Genomic DNA, 18,434 nt, shown 5'->3' with positions numbered 1-18,434 from the left:
ATCCTAAACAGAGCCAGCGGACTGGAAGCGACGCAGTTCACACCATGTTTGTATTTTCACGCGTCAAAATCAATTTAAACCCCGTGCTTTCACACTCGGCTAGTTGGCGCGTTTTCCAGGTTTTGCAGTGGCTGTTTTAAATAATCAGCAGGGGTTCCTTCTCAAACTTTGCACAACTTTGCCGCAGACGTCTTTCCGCCTCAGAGGGCAAACACACGCGGGAGGTTACACATTTCAGTGGGAAAGTCTGTAATCTCACCTCGTCCTTACACACTTTACGCCACCTTCTTTCCATCTCTTGTTCCCTCTGAGCCGCTCCTTTCATTAGACCCCCACTAGGAGAGTCAGAGCGAGGGACGGCTGAGATGGATGAGGAAGAGGGACAAAGAGAGGAGACAGGAGGGAAAGAGGTACTCAAAGAAAGAAGCTTTTTATCGCTGCTTCCATTTTTTTTTTTCCGTCGGTTGATTAAACTACATTTTAAAGACGTGAAAACTCACTCCAATCCCGAGCTTTTCAAATCTTTTTTTTTTCAAAATTGAAAAGCATATTTAGTGATACATACATTTGGCACAGGTCATGTTATTTTAGAAGCTTTTCACTATTTTATCTACTGCGATGCGACCTTGGTCCTATCAATCATTGTATTCATCATACAAATAAATATATTAAACAAATCCTAACTGCACTTATAGGCTTCACAAGGTCTGGAAAAGTTGCCTTTTATTGAGTTAAATTTTTATTTCAGAGTATTGTAAGGAGGCAGAAGTCAGTCAATAGACGAGACTGTTGAAACATTACTTTTTCTTCCCCACAAGGAAAAAACTGATTCATCACAGTTTCATCTTTTGACCTCCGGCATAGTTACCTGAGGAAAACAGATACATGTCTCTAAGAGAGAAGTGTATGAATAAACCCTCATGAAACACTCTCTTTCTTTTCAGCCCATTACGACGGATGCTAAGCTTTTCATTTTTTCTTTGCTTTTTCATGCAGTTCCGCTGCCAACGCATTGCCGTGTTTGTTTTGCACCACTTGTACATAACCCCTAACATCATATTGTTGCTGTCCCTGAACTCGCAATCTCCCATCAATTGGTCCAGTTAAAAACATCCATTTGTAACCTGTGTTCAATGTCTATGTTTTGTTGTCTTTTTCACTCTTCACTTTATTGTATGTTTTTGTCTAGCACTTGTCTATGCTTGAGACAACCTATACTAAATAACTGTATGCCAAGGACAGAACGGTGAAATAGAGTAAACACAGCCAGACAAAAAAAAAACACACATCTCAAAGATAAGTATGTTTGTCAGTGATATCATACACCAAGAAACCACCATTCATTATGTATTGTCAATATATTTATGATTTTCAGTAACTATTTCATTTGTCCTTTCATATTCATGATTTCATCTGAATAGAACAAAGCACGATAGGGACATCAAGATCATGTGCTCGTATCAGTCTCAACCAACATGTCAGCGTCATCTTTTACAGACAAATTGGGCCCATGCTAAGAGACAATTAAAAATGCATTGCATTATGAAAATGCAACTTCCTGTGTGTGAGGCAGGTTTCACATCAGTAATTTCAATTAATCTGGGGAAAAATGGCAAATTAATGCTGCTTAAATTCGTGATGAGATGCTATACTCTTACTTTCCAATTCAGGCTGCACACAGATGTAGCCTTGTATTATTATTTTCATCAAGATAATCTTGATCTTTGTGAGATTATTCATCAAAAGGAGGCCTGAAGGTGGAAAGGTTTGGCGTAGTAAAAAAAAAAGACAAGATGATAAATATGTAAACGCAGAAGTACAGACCCTCTGTGAGGTCATAAATCATTGGTTTACATACATTTTTTTCAAGGGTTGGCTGTAACGTTCCAGATTGGACGATGAGAAAGTCTAAATGTTAGTGTAACGCCGGTGCACTCCTTTAAACATTCATGCAAATACAATCTGGAGAGCTTTGTACAGTCTAATTTGCAGCTGAAAAGCTTTTAATTGCGTGTATCAACAAGGTGCTTGTGTGCCCCCGTGTACATGTGTATGTACATGTGTGTAATGTCCTGGTGCACTGCCAGTGACTCAGTCATTAGCATCCTGCCTACGCACACACACACACACACACACACCAAGAGCCAAACACACATCCAAATGCAGACACACACATAACGACGCCAGCCAACACCCCAACACACATCCCTTACGCCCCCCCCCCCCCCTCCACTGAACGCACACATTGTTCCTCCCATTTACACACACATACTGCAAACACACACACATACACACACACATAACATCCCATTCAATTTCACACATGTCAGGGGAGACTCCCAACCAGGCAGTCATATTAAACCAGCTCATTATTTATGCAAGGGGAGAGATTGCCAGTCCCCGATTCGCCTCATAAAATGTTAATATATTCATCGGGAAATTGTAGTCTTTTAATCTGCCCCACCAGAAAAACACTTATCTGCCACTACAGCACCATGTTTTACAGTAGCTCGCTCTTTCCCGACACCCTTCTATATCTCTCTGTTTTTCCCTCTCTACCTCTATCTCTCTCTTTCCTCCTCCATGCAAGAGGTAGCTGGTAGAGATCATGTATTACATTTTGGATGCTAATTCCTATTGTCTTCTTCTTATTTTTAATCACCAAAAATGTTAAATTACAGATTCAGCATGTCATTGCTGCAGACTACAATTTTCTCTAAAATGTTTAGCTACTGAGGGAGACAGTATTTCAGGGATATTTTTGTTTTGGCGAAAACAAAACAAAAAAAAGAGTCTGTTTTTATTATTGTACTACACAATTAATATTGTGTCTGTTTTTGAATTTCATGGGTCTTGAAGGAAAGTAGAGGACACGTGTTAATGTGCAGTGATTCTATTATACTATCAATAGCTAACACCAATGTGTTACTTGTAACAAGTCATTTCATCCACGGTAATGATACTGTATTTTATCTTTATACTGTATTTTGAATATTTTATTGAGGTGAGTTAATTATTCTAGACAAGTTATGTTCAAGCCGAACCATTGTATATTTTTAACAAAATCAACATATTATTGTTAAATTATCCTCCATGGTTTTTTTTCTTTTTCTTTTTCCTTCCCCATTTCTTTTTCTCCACGGCTGGCAGACAAAAATATCTCCACTCCTCCTGTTTTATTAAAAAAACATTTCTATCACCTAAAATGAAGCAGTGCTAGCAGAAAATTACCTCGGTTGCTATGCAACGGCAGCATCCGCGCAAAGCCCTGTCATTTCCCAAGCCAAACTAATATCCCATAATAACCTCAAATAAGCCTTCCACTGTGTTTGTGTGTGTGTGTGTGTGTGTGTGCGTGTGTGTGTGTGTGTGTGTGTATGTGTGTGTGTGTGAGAGAGAGAGAGAGAGAGAGAGAGAGAGAGAGAGAGTCTGTCTGTCAGTCTGCATGAATATTGTGCTTGTGTGTACAGTTGTGCCTGCATATGTACTGTATGTGTATGTCTGTGGGCATAGCTGCCTGTCTGTCTTGAGGATAACATTGAGCTCATTCCAAAAAAAGAAATCAAAAGCGAGGAACCCAAGGGAAAGTACATTTTAAATTAGTCTATGAATTTATCATCATTAAAGTATTGACATGACCATTTTTACATGAATATGAATGTTTTAAAGGGACAGTGTGAAGGCTTTGGTGGCATCTAGTGGTTGCAGACTGCAACCGAGTACCCCTCTGCTCACTCCTCCCTTTTCGAGACTGTGGTAACGTGAGCCGTCGAGTGCAAAACCGTGGTAACGCTGTCCGCCTCGCTCAGAGGCCATCCTTACCATAATAACGCTAGTTTAGGAGCAACGGAAGTCAGATGGCGGCTGGAGGTACCACGGATTCACAAGTGTGTACGAGAACTACGGTGGCCTTCAGGTAGCATAAAAACACGAAAGGCTCTCTCTAGAGCGAGTGTTTGATTTGTCCATTCTGTGCTGTAGAAACATGGCGGACTCCATGAAGACGACCCAGTTATGTGTATTATATTACATTTCTGCTAATAACTCCCCCTAAATGTAACACACTGTTCCTTTAATGTACTCAGAAGAAAAGTCATTATTAGTGGAAAAAAGAGTTTTACGAGTGATCTCCGGGATGTGTAGAGCAAAAACACTGAGGCTTGGCACAAAAGAAAATATCTCATTGCTATTGCTTATGTCTGAATTGCAAGCTTACTTATGTCCAAGTTAGTGTGCAGCATGATGTCTTGCTGTGAGGAAAAGAGCAATGCAACAACTACATCAATCAACACGAACAATAACACTGTGACTTTTGTGTCAACTGATCTGGGAGCTGCTGATACGTCGCTTAGTATGAAGACATCCTGACACCAGTATGGGCGGGCCATCAGTATCTGACTGCAGCCCCGTAGCCTCGCCGAGATTTATCACAAAGTGTTGAGTGCGATGACAAGTTGTTGCATGTGTGCCATTTGCAGGATGATGGCTGGTGCTGGTGCTCGTGCAATCCAATCCACAAAATGGTGTAGTGAAATGAACTAAGGAATGAAGGTCATTTCAAAGTCCGTTGAGATATTAGAAAACTTAACAGGGGAATGAAAGACGGCTTCACCTCTCACCTTAAAGGTGCAACGTGTAATACCCGGCCATCCGCTCAAAAGAAATAGGGGGCAGCATTTCACCTCTACTACTGAGCCCATACAATCTAAAAAAATCAACTACTAACTATCAGCAGGGCAATAATAGATACAATTCAGCCAAACTGTTGAAACTATGAGATCAAATCAAAATAAAACTGCTATCTTATAATCTTCACATGAGGCGTTGGCCAATGGTTTAAATTAGCCATCTTTGTATTAACTGTGACACTAACCGGGGGCTGTATGGTCCGTGTAACGTTACGTTTTAATAGTTTGTCTATTGGCTTGGGTCTGGGGTGGCAGAGACAAGGGAACGACTTGTGTTTTTGATTCGTCCTCCCCGCCGACGAGTGACTGGCTCGGAACCAGACGCTCTAAACTGTGTAACGTCAGCAACCGAAAGTTGGTTGATCCGGTGGGGAGTCGGGGCTAGGGATGTCACGAGAACCGATACTTCGGTACCAAGTCGGTACCAAAATTAAAAAAATGTGACGGTACTCGTTTTCTTCAGTACCAAAGGTACCGAACGATGCCTGTATTGGTCATTTGATACCGGAGCGGAGGTAGGCCACTGGAGATGCGATTCTTCCGGATCTAATGGGGGCAGTATACGCTTACAAGTGTTCTCATCTGCCGTGAAATGAAGGAAGAAGAAGAACGCCGTAACAGCACGGAAAAAAACAACAACACGAGACGTGAAAGATGGCAGCTGCTGCAGCGCTACCTCCTCCTCAACGCGTTGAGAAAACAAATAGCAAGAGTCGGGTATGGAAGTACTTTGCATTCAAGGCGGATTTACAAGGATTAAAAATAGATTCACAAAAACCAGTATGCGGTGCAGTAACGGTGCTGTCGTACTTTTCGTTCCAAAGGAGGAAATACTTCCAATTTAGCAAAGCACCTCAAAGACAGACATCCAGACAATATTATTTGATTTAAATACTTGAGGGCTACATGCCTCTGTTCTGTTTTGCAATGTTAATAGACGTTTCTTTTTATTTATTACTTAAAGGCTACATGCCTCAATGTTTTAATAAAGGAGTGCGTGTTGAATTATATGGGATTTATTTATTTATTTATTTATTTTTTACCGTGGTATCGAATTGGTATGGAGAATTGTGTAAATTCACTGGTATTGGTATCGACTATTGGATTTCTGGTACCGTGACATCCGTAGTCGGGGCAGCAGTCCCACAGGATCAGAGCCCCGGTTTTGGGATTTGCTCTGGCTGAAATCGAGCAAACAAACTATAAAATGCACACGGACCATGGATGTATTAATGACAAGCCCTCTGGGCAGCTCTTCGTTCTCTGGACTGAGGGCAGACTGGCGCTACAGTGACTCACTATTGCCTCTCGAGGAACAAGTGGTATTACAAGACACGATCACAATACATAGACGTCTTTGACGTAACATCAACAATGTAACCTCTCCACATTCGGTTGATAATGTTAGTTCATTTTTTAAAGTTTTGAACTAAAATTCTGGCCATATCTTACACATTGCACCTTTAAAGCCACTACTTCAGTGCCCTTTAGCAAGCCATTTGATTGTCAATTTGTATAACTTTACCCTATTTCTATTAAATGTACTGATTAAAGCTAATTATCAACTTAAAAACCAAACCGCACATACATCTTTTGCAATCCAGTCCAAGTGAGCTGCAATAATAATGATTATTATGTCAAATTTCATTGAAACTGCTTTAGAGAGCTTAAATGTTTAAATGTGGGTATATTTTCTAATGTTTTGTTATTTTGCATTATATTGTGAGGCTTTTCTGTCATCGAACAATATATATATATACAATACATAATGCCTGTGCCCTATTTTTACTTTAAGTCAACCACTCAGGTCACATTCTGTGGAAACCCAGCATTCAAAAGCTTGTGTGTATTTTGAAAAGCATTAAGCAATCAAAATCATTTCCATGCATGAAAAACGCTTGCACCATACTGTGCATTTTTCTTGCGCCACATGTTATGTCCTGCCTGGACTAAATGTATGGATTTGTATGTGTGAAATCACATTTAAACACATGGCCATGATAGATAGGCATATAAACCTGTTCCATCTTCTCTGCAGAAATAAATGAACCCACAGTGTAGGTCAAAGACAAGTTAAGGTTTACAAGAAATCTCTATTCCTTCATTCAGCATGTGTAGCGTGGGTTAATAATATATTTGTCCAGTGCATATTCGAATCTTATATTTCTCCTTCAGTGAGAAAAAAAGGGTGCACTGAAATGCTTCTGGTTTAGCTTCTTTCAAAGGAAATGTCTGACCCTAAAAATGTTGCCCATAACATTTTCAAATAGAAAGGATGTCTTTTGATGTTCTGCTTTATCTGCTTTATAATTAATGTAGACGACTTTCTACTGGAAGCAGTGCATTCAAAAGACTGCGTTGACAACACCACTCCCAAGGGCAGAGTTCACTCTGACATAAAGAACAGACAAAATTAGGCATAGTTGAGAAAGGAAATATATTAAAATTATCACTTAAGGCTAGTCATTTCTATACTTTAAATTACAAGTCGCCTTAAGAGCATATCAAAGCACTTTTTCTTGTCTGTATGTGCAGGAGTTTGACAGGATATATCAGCAAAAAGGTAAAGAATTGGGCCTTTCGGTTCATTATACTATACAGGTGCAATGTCTGCCTCAAGTCTGCCTGTCTCCATGTATAACCTAAATACTGTAATGCACAATCATGTAAATTTTTTTCAGGTCAAACTTGTCTATCAGAATATGTATGCTGCAGTGATGTCACATGATAATATAAATAGTGTAGCCAACACAGGTAAAAAAAACTATGACATTTCTCTCAGTCAAGTCCCCTATTTGTTTCTTTGTCTAAAAAATGAGTTGTGCCATTCCTGAAAGCTGTTCCTGTCTGCAGTGACACAGAGGGCTACATCACACTCCCTGCACTTCCAGGTGGTAGACAAGGCCTATTGAAGGAGGCTGGGACATAGGCGGACACGGGTCTTGGGGAATGGGGTATGACACATGCGCATTGTAACGGAAGCTGCGGTCGTGCGTTGCGATTGGCTCAATTATGGCAAGTGCAGGCCAGATTTTACTGTGCATCTGTTGTACCCCAAAGATATGACGCGTTGACGACGCCTGACCCAGCCTCTTTCAATAGGCCTTGGTGGTAGACTGCTTCACCTGCTTGGACTATACCTGCGGTGCACACAGGTCCTGCATCCAAAGGAGGCCCTAATTATTTATTCAGGGCCATGAGGCTCCTTTAATTCTGATGTCACTTCTTGCCCATTTGTGTGTCAAGAAGTCAAATAAATCTATTTATGTTTTATTTAGTTGTTTCTATAATAATAATTAGAAGAAGAGCTATTATTATATTATTATTATTATTATTATTATTATTATTATTATTGTTATTATTATTATTATTATTATTATTATTATTATTATTATTATTATTATTATTATTATTACCTTGCATTTTTCTTCTTTTAAAATTTAATCTAACTTAATTTAATTTGTATAGACTGAAGTAAACTAGATCCTGTTGTACATACTCCAGTTGTGTAGGTGGCGGTATATGCACCTAAAAGTTGGTGTTGAACTCCGCCAAAAAATGCATAGAAGAAGAAGTAGAAGCAGCATGGAGGAGATGTCCAAAAGTCGTGCGTTGCGATTGGCTCAATTTCGACGAGTGCAGGTGAGATTCTACTGCGCATGTGCAAAACCCCCGGAGCTATGACGCGTGGATGACGTATGACACAACCTCCTTTCCATAGGCCCTGACGGGAATACACCTGGCGCTCGGTAGGTCTCAGCTAACGACTAACTAATGATAACAACAACACTCTTTCAACACGGATAAGTGGATAAATAACCACAGAAGACATTCATTGGTGGATGTATTAGTTTTATAAAATCTCTATAAAAGCTGTTAATTGTTCCATGCTGGATTATAGAGCTTCTTCTGAGAGGGATATACGACCGCACCTGAGTCGTTTAGGACAAAGTGGAACAATGTGGGTTTTAGAAAGCTGCTTGCTGTTGTGTGTGTAAGCACAGACTTTCTTACACAATATATGTGTCACTTTTTACTCATATTAGACACTGGAGGAGGACACAAGTTTCACACACCAGTACTGACAAATTTAAGGCAGAAAAACATCCACTGTAGCAAAGTCACTGCACTAAAATATTTAAATGGCTTCACCATTAATTAACACTTAAAGGTTTTATGTTTAATACAAATTAAATTGCAATTAATTGTGAATGCTCTCAACGCCTGTACACTTTACTGTTTGTTTTCTATTGATAAAGACTGAAAGTGATTAAACTGGTGTAATATATATCTACAAGTCAGTTTTGTAAAAACACTTAACTTCTTTGAAGCAAGTCATTGTTTTAGCAAATCTTATCTGTTCTAAAAGTGTCTAAAGCTTTTACTTTTGCATTGTTTTCTGTTCCTAGCGAAAGCCTCCGAATACACAAGAAAACCATACTGGAATATGTCAGCCTCCTTTTGCCAATACCTCTGATCCAAGTGTTTCCAAAGAAGTGACATCAAGCCAACAAGAATGACGGCACTGTACAGGTAAGAGTCTATATTCTGCCTTTCCTGTTTGAATCAAACCATGTACAATTGACATAAAAAAAACAACATTTGGCTTTGAAAAGTCTTAGAGATTTAAGTCCAAGTTGCACTTTGAGTACAAACTTCAGTCTAAACTTTCTTCAAAGAAACAACGTTGGCCCTGACAGCATGTAACAGCCTGACCTTCTGTACTTTCCAAATATCAAAAGACTCATTTCAACACCCATTCATTCACTTTCACACATTAATATAACACATTCCCTGGTACAATAGGCCAACATACAAACACACGCAGATGGCAGGCGCTGGGACCAATCCAATGCGTGTGTGTGTGTGTGTGTGAGTGTGTGTTAGTGTGTGACTGTGGCTGTAGGAGGTTGACAGGCAGTGTGTCTGTGATTGTATGTCCAGTCCAATTCCGTCTACGCTTGCCTATGTGGTGGGAAGCATAATAGCTGAGCAAAAAACATATATGTGTGGGGTGCCCGGGACTTTGTGAGTGTATTTTAAGTGTGTGTGTTTAAACAGGGCAACGCATGCAAACATGTGTATTTATGTGTTTAAGTGTAAGAACGTCTGTGTGCAAAGGCAGAGACAGATACAGAAACAGGCTTTACTCGGTTACTCAGTATTTCTGGCACGCTGATAAAGCTCTTGAAGCCATCAGAGTGAATAATATCCAACAGACCGGGGAGGCCTGCTTAGATTCTCCAGCCAGCCCTCTCTGGTTTGATAAGATTGTGTTAGCCACCACCTCGCACCGCCTCAGACTTCAAACAGTTACATATTGCTCTGGAAATGGTCGCGGGGAGCGCGTCAGGCAGATAAATTCATTTCTGATCTTACATCTCGCTCAATGTATTTATAGTACCGCCAGCCAGCTAGGCAGGAAGCGGGGATGAAGGAGGGTAAGAGGGACAGCTGGAGTGAAATATGAGCGATGGAAAGATGGAGAGTGAGATGTATGAAGGAAAGAGGAGTAGTTTCACTCATGAAAGCTCTCCACTCTCCTCCTCCTCCGTTCCAATCCTAGTTTTCCTCCTGGTCATTCCATCCTCTCACCCCCCCTCCCATCATCTCAAGTCATAGCTGAGCACACAGAGACTTTGGTCACAGCAACATGCAAAAGAATAGAATTATAGCAGGATAGCAAGTCCATAGTTTACTTCATGATACCATTTTCCGCACCTGTTTTTTTTTTTTTTTTTGCTGCTTTCTGTGTAATTTTAGCCTCATCAGCCAGATGAGTCTTGCAGATTGATCACGCTGCTCAACACATCTGGCCCCGCTCCCCCCGATAGAGGGCCTTTTATAGGAGAAGATTATGTTTCTGTTTTTACTACCAGACTGCTAGCTCTGTTAAAGAAAGGCACAGCAGGAGAACCAGATACACATATTTGTGTCTCAACTGGTTGAACCTCAAGGAAAATCAAATCTCCTGATGTGCAAAACAGTGTATTACCATTTCTCATATATTTATGGAAGTTGCCATATTTTTTTCATTTGCCTGAAATCTTGATAGCTTTGTGATTAATTGCAGATGTGCTCATCTACAAATGATCATGAAAATGTAAATGAAATGACTGTGGATGGCGCTCAAAGCTCCGCAAATGGTAAATAAACTCTCACGCTAAGTTACATAATATTGCTAGTTAGTTAGCCAGCTTTGTGGCACGTTGTGTCCATATCATTACGTTACGTGTTGTCATTGCTTTGAACATGTAAATAACACCAGGAAGCAGCAGCCCGGAGTAGAGCTGTAGCAGTGAAGGAATTTCCCCTGTGGTGATAATGCTTGGCTCAGCAATATGCTGTAATATTGCCTTTTTTTTTACAAATGACTTAATTTATTTTGATTATAGTGCTATATATATATATAGCTTTATTGTTAGGCTATTAGGTATATCGTTTTTTTTAAATGACAAAGATTACTTTTAAAACGAATTAAATACTTTTTATATATTATTTTTTAATGCAGAACACAGAAAGGCAACGAGGTGCAGCGTTTCTTTCAGCTGAGACGCTTTGGTTGCTTGTGGTTGCTATGATATGGAATATCCGCATAAGTAAAAATGTTTTTCCTCCATTGTTTGTTGTTCAGCACTTGTAACCTACGTGTAGGATGTGACTGTTGGTCTTTGTGGTATTTGTTCCGCTCCTTTTCCATCGTGACCGGACGGCAGCGTTCGGCGCAGAGTAGACGTTCAGCACCTCATCACGCTGCTGGCGTTTGTAGCATAGTGTAAATACGTTGCGCTCCCATTGCAAAGAATTTCAAAAAAGAAAAAAACGTGAACATAGCGGTTGTGGCGTTTTCTTGCCATCCGCTGCAGTTGGCTTGCCAATAGTGGGGTATTGCAATATTGCAATATTGCAATATTTGCGACAGCCCTACCATTGAGTGAAATCAAGAGGAGGGACCAAAGCAGCTTCTCACAGTGCGATCAACACATACGTCTTGTCTGGTTCATGAGAGAAACATTTACTGAACAATTGAGCCACATTAGTACTTTCCATTAGTACTTTAATTAAAAAAAATGTACTGTTCTCTGTAGATACCTGCAGTATTATAATGCAAGCATCTCCATAAAATGAACCACATTTTTCTTTTTAAATTTCAGCCTGTATCATGATTCAGTCCTGTTTTCTAAATGTAGACGTCTGGTGCACTTTGTTTTTTGTTTAAACACTGACGTCTCCTGATACTTGTAGTTTTTACAACATCTGAAAAAAGAAAGAATCTCATCCTCTCTTCTCCACCATATTTTAACAAGGTCACAGTATCGACGAGAGAGGAAACAGAGGAAAAAAAACAGTCATTGACAGCATGCCTCACAGCTGTGTATGTGTGTGTTTGTGTAGAGAGACACCTCATCAGGTGGTTGCGGTGTTCTCACAGTGCTCTGCGCTGACACCCCTGCTAACTTCCTGCCTCTAAGTATTTTTAGTCCCGCTGTCTCACCACCGCTGTCTCGATTATGTGCACACACATGTCCCTATCTCTTATATTTAGACAAAACAACATCATTTCAACCTCTCCAAGCCTCTCAGGCACGGACATTAATTGTGTCTGTCGTTCACATTCTTGGTATGACCCTTGAAAAAAGCCTTTTACCAAATGGGAAAGCCCTGCACTCTCTCTTTCTTTCTCTCTCAGCTGCGGATGCGTGATGACATTTTTATGATCGTTATTCTTCCACCTCTAGGCTGACATGAGAGGTAATCAGCAAGGGGACAGTGGTTGAGCGTGAGATTGCGTGCACCGCGTATGAATGTACGTACTGTAAGTGAGAAGAGAGAGAGAGAGATAACATAACGTGCCTTTATTCTGAGTTAAAATCCAGCTTGTTGAGTTGTGTGTTGCTTTAAACTTTATAGTGGTCCTTTATGTGCAGAGAAAGGTTTATTAAACTGGGACCGTGGGACTGAGTATGTGAAATGCAGATGTTTTCCTGGATTCCCGCATAGCAGACAAGTCTGTCTTTGTGCAGCTTTCGACAGTGGTGATTGTACTCTATTTGCACTGGAATTAAGATTAGACAATTAGAAACTTGGGCAAAATGTGACACTGTATCCCTTTTAGGAGAAAACACTTTCCTATAAAGGTCAGAGGGCAGACTCAGGCACAGAAAAGCAACATCTCAGATAAAAAGATATATTTATTTATGTTAACAAATGAAAAAGCAATCACTATATTTCTTAAAATAAACTTAATGTGTTCCTTAATTTTGCAGAGTAACTGAGCTGCTTCAAAAGTGATGACATCTCTCATCCAAAGCCAGTTTAAACCATTTTTAACTAGATTGGTGAAGAGCAAAATGTACAGCAACCACTCTCTTTTGATCAGGGATGCAACTAACGATTATTTTCATCGTCTATTACTCTGTTGATTATTTTCTCGATTATTGGAGTAGTTGTTTGGTTTATAAAATGTCAGAAAATTGTAAAAAATGTTGATCAGTGTTTCCCAAAAGCCAGAGATGACGTCCTCAAATTGTCCCCAACTCAAAGATATTCAGTTTACTGTCATAGAGGAGAAGATAAACCAGAAAATATTCACATTTAAGAAGCTGGAATCAGAGAATTTTCACTGTTTTTTTCAAACCGATTAAACGATTATCAAAATAGTGGCCAATTAATTTAATAGTTGACAACAAATCGATGAATGCTTTTGAAAAGCTTTTGAAATGACAACATCGTAGCTTAAATATCTTTCATTGACAGTCAACAAGAAGATGCAGCGCTTTATACAGACCAAAAACCGTAATAGGGGCACCAAAAGATCACTGATTTGCATGTGCCATCAGCTGGAGCATAAAGCAGATCCCGATTCCTGTACAATTACCAAATTTCTGGCATCTACCAGGCTGTATGGCCTAATCATTTATCAACTAGTGTGATGAACCACTGTCTCTATCAGATGTGCTGGGAAAGACAGCGCTTGCAGCTGCAGTCACAGAGGGAGAACAAGCACAGAGAGTGTGTGACACGCTGACAGCTTCCAGGACAGACAGTGACAGTTACATCTGCGCATTACAGCTGCAAACTCTCACTTGCTCCGTAGCGATGGCACCTTGACCTTTTCAACATTGGATGTTTTTTCCCTGCAGTGCAGGTGACAACGCAAGTCAGGTGACAAGTCAGGCAGGCAGCCCACTATATATGTCTAATGATGGAATTAATGAACGCTTTATTAAGGTGAGCTGCAGTGCTGACAGCGAGAGAAAAGACAGACAGCGAGCACATGCTGAGAAAAAGTAGCACTGCTTCTAATTAACTCTTTTGACTTTGTTAATGAACCTGTGTTCAAATGCAGTTAGCCCACGCAGTCATGACTTTTGGTTTAATACTACTACCTTGTTAGTGTGGTAGTGTGGTTCAAAAGCTCTTCAAAAAGAGACTTAACAGATAGAAATAGATGTATGGAAAAAACGTATGAATGAATACATAACTGAAGTAGATAGATAAATTATCAAGGGAGCACTTTGTGAGCACATACCTCCACGAAGGCTGCATTAATTGCAGCACCTATTATAGAGGTAAATAGCATCATATTTTGCAGGATTGACTTAAGTTGATATTAATATGTGATCTAAATGTGGTTGCAACTGCACAGGAGTACTGATGGGATTGTGTTTTTGAATTAAAAAAGGGTGGAAAACAGCCTCTAAGCCTCTCAAATTACCAGTTTTAAGCAAAAGCCTGAAGTGCTTCATAACTGGCTTAGATGGTGGCACTGTGTGCAGCAGAAAGCAACCCATATTTGACTCATGGCTTAGTATTTCATCAAAGTTTATTGATATCTTTAATGTTGTATTTGAGAAATCCTGCTAACTAAGAGACATATGCCCACTTTATGATAATCACAAGCAGTTTGGGGCAAGTCATAGTCAAGTCAGCACACTGGCACACTGACAGCTGTTGTTGCCTGTTGGGCTGCAGTTTGCCATGTTATGATTTGAGCATATTTTTTATGCTAAATGCAGTACCTGTGAGGGTTACTGGACAATATTTGTCATTGTTTTGTGTTGTTAATTGATTTCCAATAATAAATATATACATACATTTGCATATTTGCCTACTCCCATGTTGATAAGAGTGTTAAATACTTGACAAATCTCCCTTTAAGGTACATTTAGAACGGACACAAAATGTGTAATTAATTTGCGATTAACCACAATTACATATTTTAATTGATTGACAGCCCCAATGAATATATTTTTTAGATAGATGTAAGATATCACATCTGGCATGGAAAATATTTTCATTAAGTTTTGCTGGTGGCTCACAGAGTGAGAATAGGGGGAAACAAGCCAAAACAAACCTCTGGGTGAAACTCATTTCTTGTCTCACTGTCCGGATTGTTTGTTTCTTTCTCTCTCACTGAGCTCAGTTTGGCAATTAAGGACCTTATTTCAGCTTTTTTTGTCAATGGCCACTTGATTCTTAACCTTGAGATTTGTTTCAATCTAGTTTGTGAGCCAATAAATTTAAGTCCTTAACCCCCACATAGTACAAGATAATCTGTTCTGACCACTCGGTGCAAACATTTGAAATTACAGCCGACTTAAACTTCACTATCGAACTGATGGACATATAGTTTATCCCTGGCATTAAGGTATCTCCCATGCAAACAATACCTGCACACAATACTATGAGTTGGTCTCCACGTTGTCGCGTTGTCTTCTCTCTGGTGTCTAGGTCACCATTCAGTAGATGCTGTCTGTTTGAGTGGGATATATCCACAGATGAGCAACGGAATTGATATGTAAATATTAAAAAGAGATGGACAGGGTGTCGTATGACAGGATGGAGAGGGGAGGAGGTGGTAAGAGGGTTGAGGAAGGCCTGCAGAGGTTGTTAATCAGTTAGTGTCAGTGGGAGATATGGGGGTTGGGAAGCAGGTAATGGGTGCATGTGAGGGATCGCGTCAGTGATGTGGATGAGTTAGAAAGGCCGATGCAAAAAGACAGGGGGTCGTGTTATCAGGCTGTACTGCATCATCATGGGGTAGCATGTAACAACACTTTTTCCTGACTTGTGTGTTTAGCCTCTGACCGACTGAAAGTGACTCGCATAAAAAGACCTGTTGTCTCCTTTTCTAACTGCAGAATACTTCACTTGCCTCTCCCTGAAAAAATACTTATGGGATGTTCTAAAATTGTCTCATTGGAAACTTAAAATCCTTTCGCTGGAAAATGCAATCCAATTCAGCTCGGCTAGCTCCCGCTGCTTTGATTGTAGTAGACGTTGACACATTCCTTCTCTGCCAATGCTAACTGTTCCTCCGCTACTACAGCCGATGGACTAAAGCGGGGTTTACGCTCACCGTAGTGTCTCTGGCGCGAGGGCGCGCAAGCCATAAATGACATCATCACGTATTGTGCATAAAGTGCAAAGGCTCCGCAAGCTGTCGCAGCGCTTCGCTATGCACCTCTACATTTTTGTAACTAGGCGCCCGCTGGGCTCGCGGGGAGCTTTTCAGACATGACTGCCACAATAAGATAAAAGCAAATCACTGAAATTAAGAAGTAACATAATGAAAAATAGAAAGACAGCTAATTTTGTTTGAGCAAAATTATTTATTTTGTTTCTCGCCTCAAATGTTTACAGAATTATCTTGTAGTGCACAGTTTAGCTGTAAAATGAGAAAGTTTGTGACGCCGCCGCCATTGTGAAATGTGGTGAAGGAACGGCAAGTTCCGGTCACATGATCGGAACTAGGCGTTCCTTCACCAGATTTTTTAAAGCCTGAGAACGTAGCCTAGTTATCTCTCAGAACACTTGAATTACAATATGCTGAAAGATTATTATGGAATTTTTGCCCAATGATGCCAAATATATACTGCCTACTGCCACTTTAATAAACCAGCATGTATTCCTTTCCTCCCTCTTAGTTTATACTATCATCCTCTCCACCTGCTTGTCATCCCACACCCTTTTCATTCAGGAGAGATTCCATATAAGAGCTACTGGATCACGGATCTCATGGATATGAGATGCAGCATTTAATCATACTGATGTTAAAGAGATTATCTACAGAAAGCCGTGTCTATCTATCTCTGTGTTATCTAACACCACCCCACTTAGCATGCTGATAGCGCACAAAAGGATTTGATTAATATCGGAACTGACATCCGTACACTAAGAAACCGGATGTTGGAATATTGTATGTACGCAGTATGTATGCAAATCTATATTTGCATACATACTGCAGGTCATCCTGGAGAATGGGGGCAGAGGAAGAAGATTGATTAGAAAAATAAGCCTTAAGTACTGTTCTGAGACCGTAAAAGTTGGGTATGTGCTGTTCTCCAACCTGTGCTTTTACCTCACAAATGCCATTTATGTCCGTCTTTTGTCAGGAAATGGAGAATTTGTGACTCATCATCTTATAACCATGGATAATGGTTTCATACAGCACTCTTATTACTAATGTAGCTCCATTCACTTTTGTTTTGTGAAGGTTTTTCCATGATTACATAAGAAAAATAGTCCTCGAATCTTTTAAGAGGTGTGTACTACAACATGGAAGTGGGCAAATATGCTTGCTTTATGAAAACTTAGGTATATATTTATTATTAGAAATCCTTGAACAACACAAAACAATGACCAATATTGTCCAGAAAACCCTCACAGGTACTGCATTTAGCATAAAAGAAATATGCTCAAATCACAACATGGCAAACTCGAGCCCAACAGGTAACAACAGCTGTCAGTGTGCTGACTTGACTATGACTTGCCCCAAACTGCATGTGATTGTAAAGAGGAGACTCGTAGGTCCATATAGAAACACATATTTATTCAGATATTTTGAGGTCAAAGGTCAAGGGACTCCTTTGAAAATGGCCATGCCAGTTTTTTCCTCGCCAAAATTAAGCGTAAGTTTGGAGCGTTATTTAACCACATGGATTCATTAGGTTTTCTAGTTTCATATGATACCAGTATCTTCACTCTAGCTTTAAGACTGAGCCCGCTACAACCCTAAAAACTACAAGTTGCGTTAATGCGTTGAAGAAATTTGTTGCGTTAAAACGAATTTGCATTTACTCGTTTTTATGGCGTTAACTTTGACAGCCCTAGATGAAACAGATGAAAGCATACGTTCTTCTGTCATTATTATATCCCGTCTGATGCAAAATATCACACCGTACCCAGTCGTAACAAAATAAATGACATAGGGAACATAGAGAGGAGAGGAGATTGTCCACAATAAACCTTACATTATTAATAAGGGCATCATTATTGCTGCTTAACAATGCAGCATCCATAAAAGGGCCTGAGTCATTACTGTCTGAGTGCTGACTCCCATGAACAGGACATAATACATTGTTAATCACCCTACAGTGCAGCTCTTACTGCCTCAGGCAGCTTGTGTGCAGCTGTTTGTCCACCCTGTAGAAGAAAATCCGATTTTATTGTTTTACACAGTAAACAGTGAGAAATTATTTACCTTATCTAAACCAGAGTGCTAACATCAATAGTTAACGTGAGATCAAGATACAGTCAGGTGAGATGGAGATAGAGGTTCAACATCTCATTTATAGTAGAAAGTTGCCTAACATGTGGCCCTGAAGCCGTAACTGGAAATGTCAGTGAAAGACGAGCGCTTGCTCTGTATGAGGCATGATGGAAGAGAAAATATGAAAGGAAAAAAGAGAGAAAGTGGCACCTTAATCACTCACTCATTCCTCTCCCTCTGATTCCCCCTCT

At 40.0% G+C, this 18,434-nt stretch overlaps 1 long non-coding RNA gene across 1 annotated transcript in view; it reads left to right on the top strand.

The window, feature by feature from the left end:
* The first annotated feature begins 8,338 nt into the window (after window positions 1–8,338).
* LOC119496596 overlaps window positions 8,339–18,434 on the top strand; it is a 56,747-nt gene continuing 46,651 nt past the window's right edge. Inside the window, exons 1-2 of the long non-coding RNA XR_005208751.1 lie at window positions 8,339–8,437; window positions 9,098–9,221. This is a non-coding gene — a long non-coding RNA (uncharacterized LOC119496596). The remainder of the gene's footprint in view (window positions 8,438–9,097; window positions 9,222–18,434) is intronic.

The sequence above is a fragment of the Sebastes umbrosus genome, chromosome 11 (genome assembly GCF_015220745.1).
Source record: "Sebastes umbrosus isolate fSebUmb1 chromosome 11, fSebUmb1.pri, whole genome shotgun sequence".
In the NCBI taxonomy this organism is placed as follows: Eukaryota; Metazoa; Chordata; class Actinopteri; order Perciformes; family Sebastidae; genus Sebastes; species Sebastes umbrosus.
The sequence above is the reverse complement of the archived record's forward strand: the minus strand, read 5'-3'. Positions and strand labels throughout refer to the sequence as shown.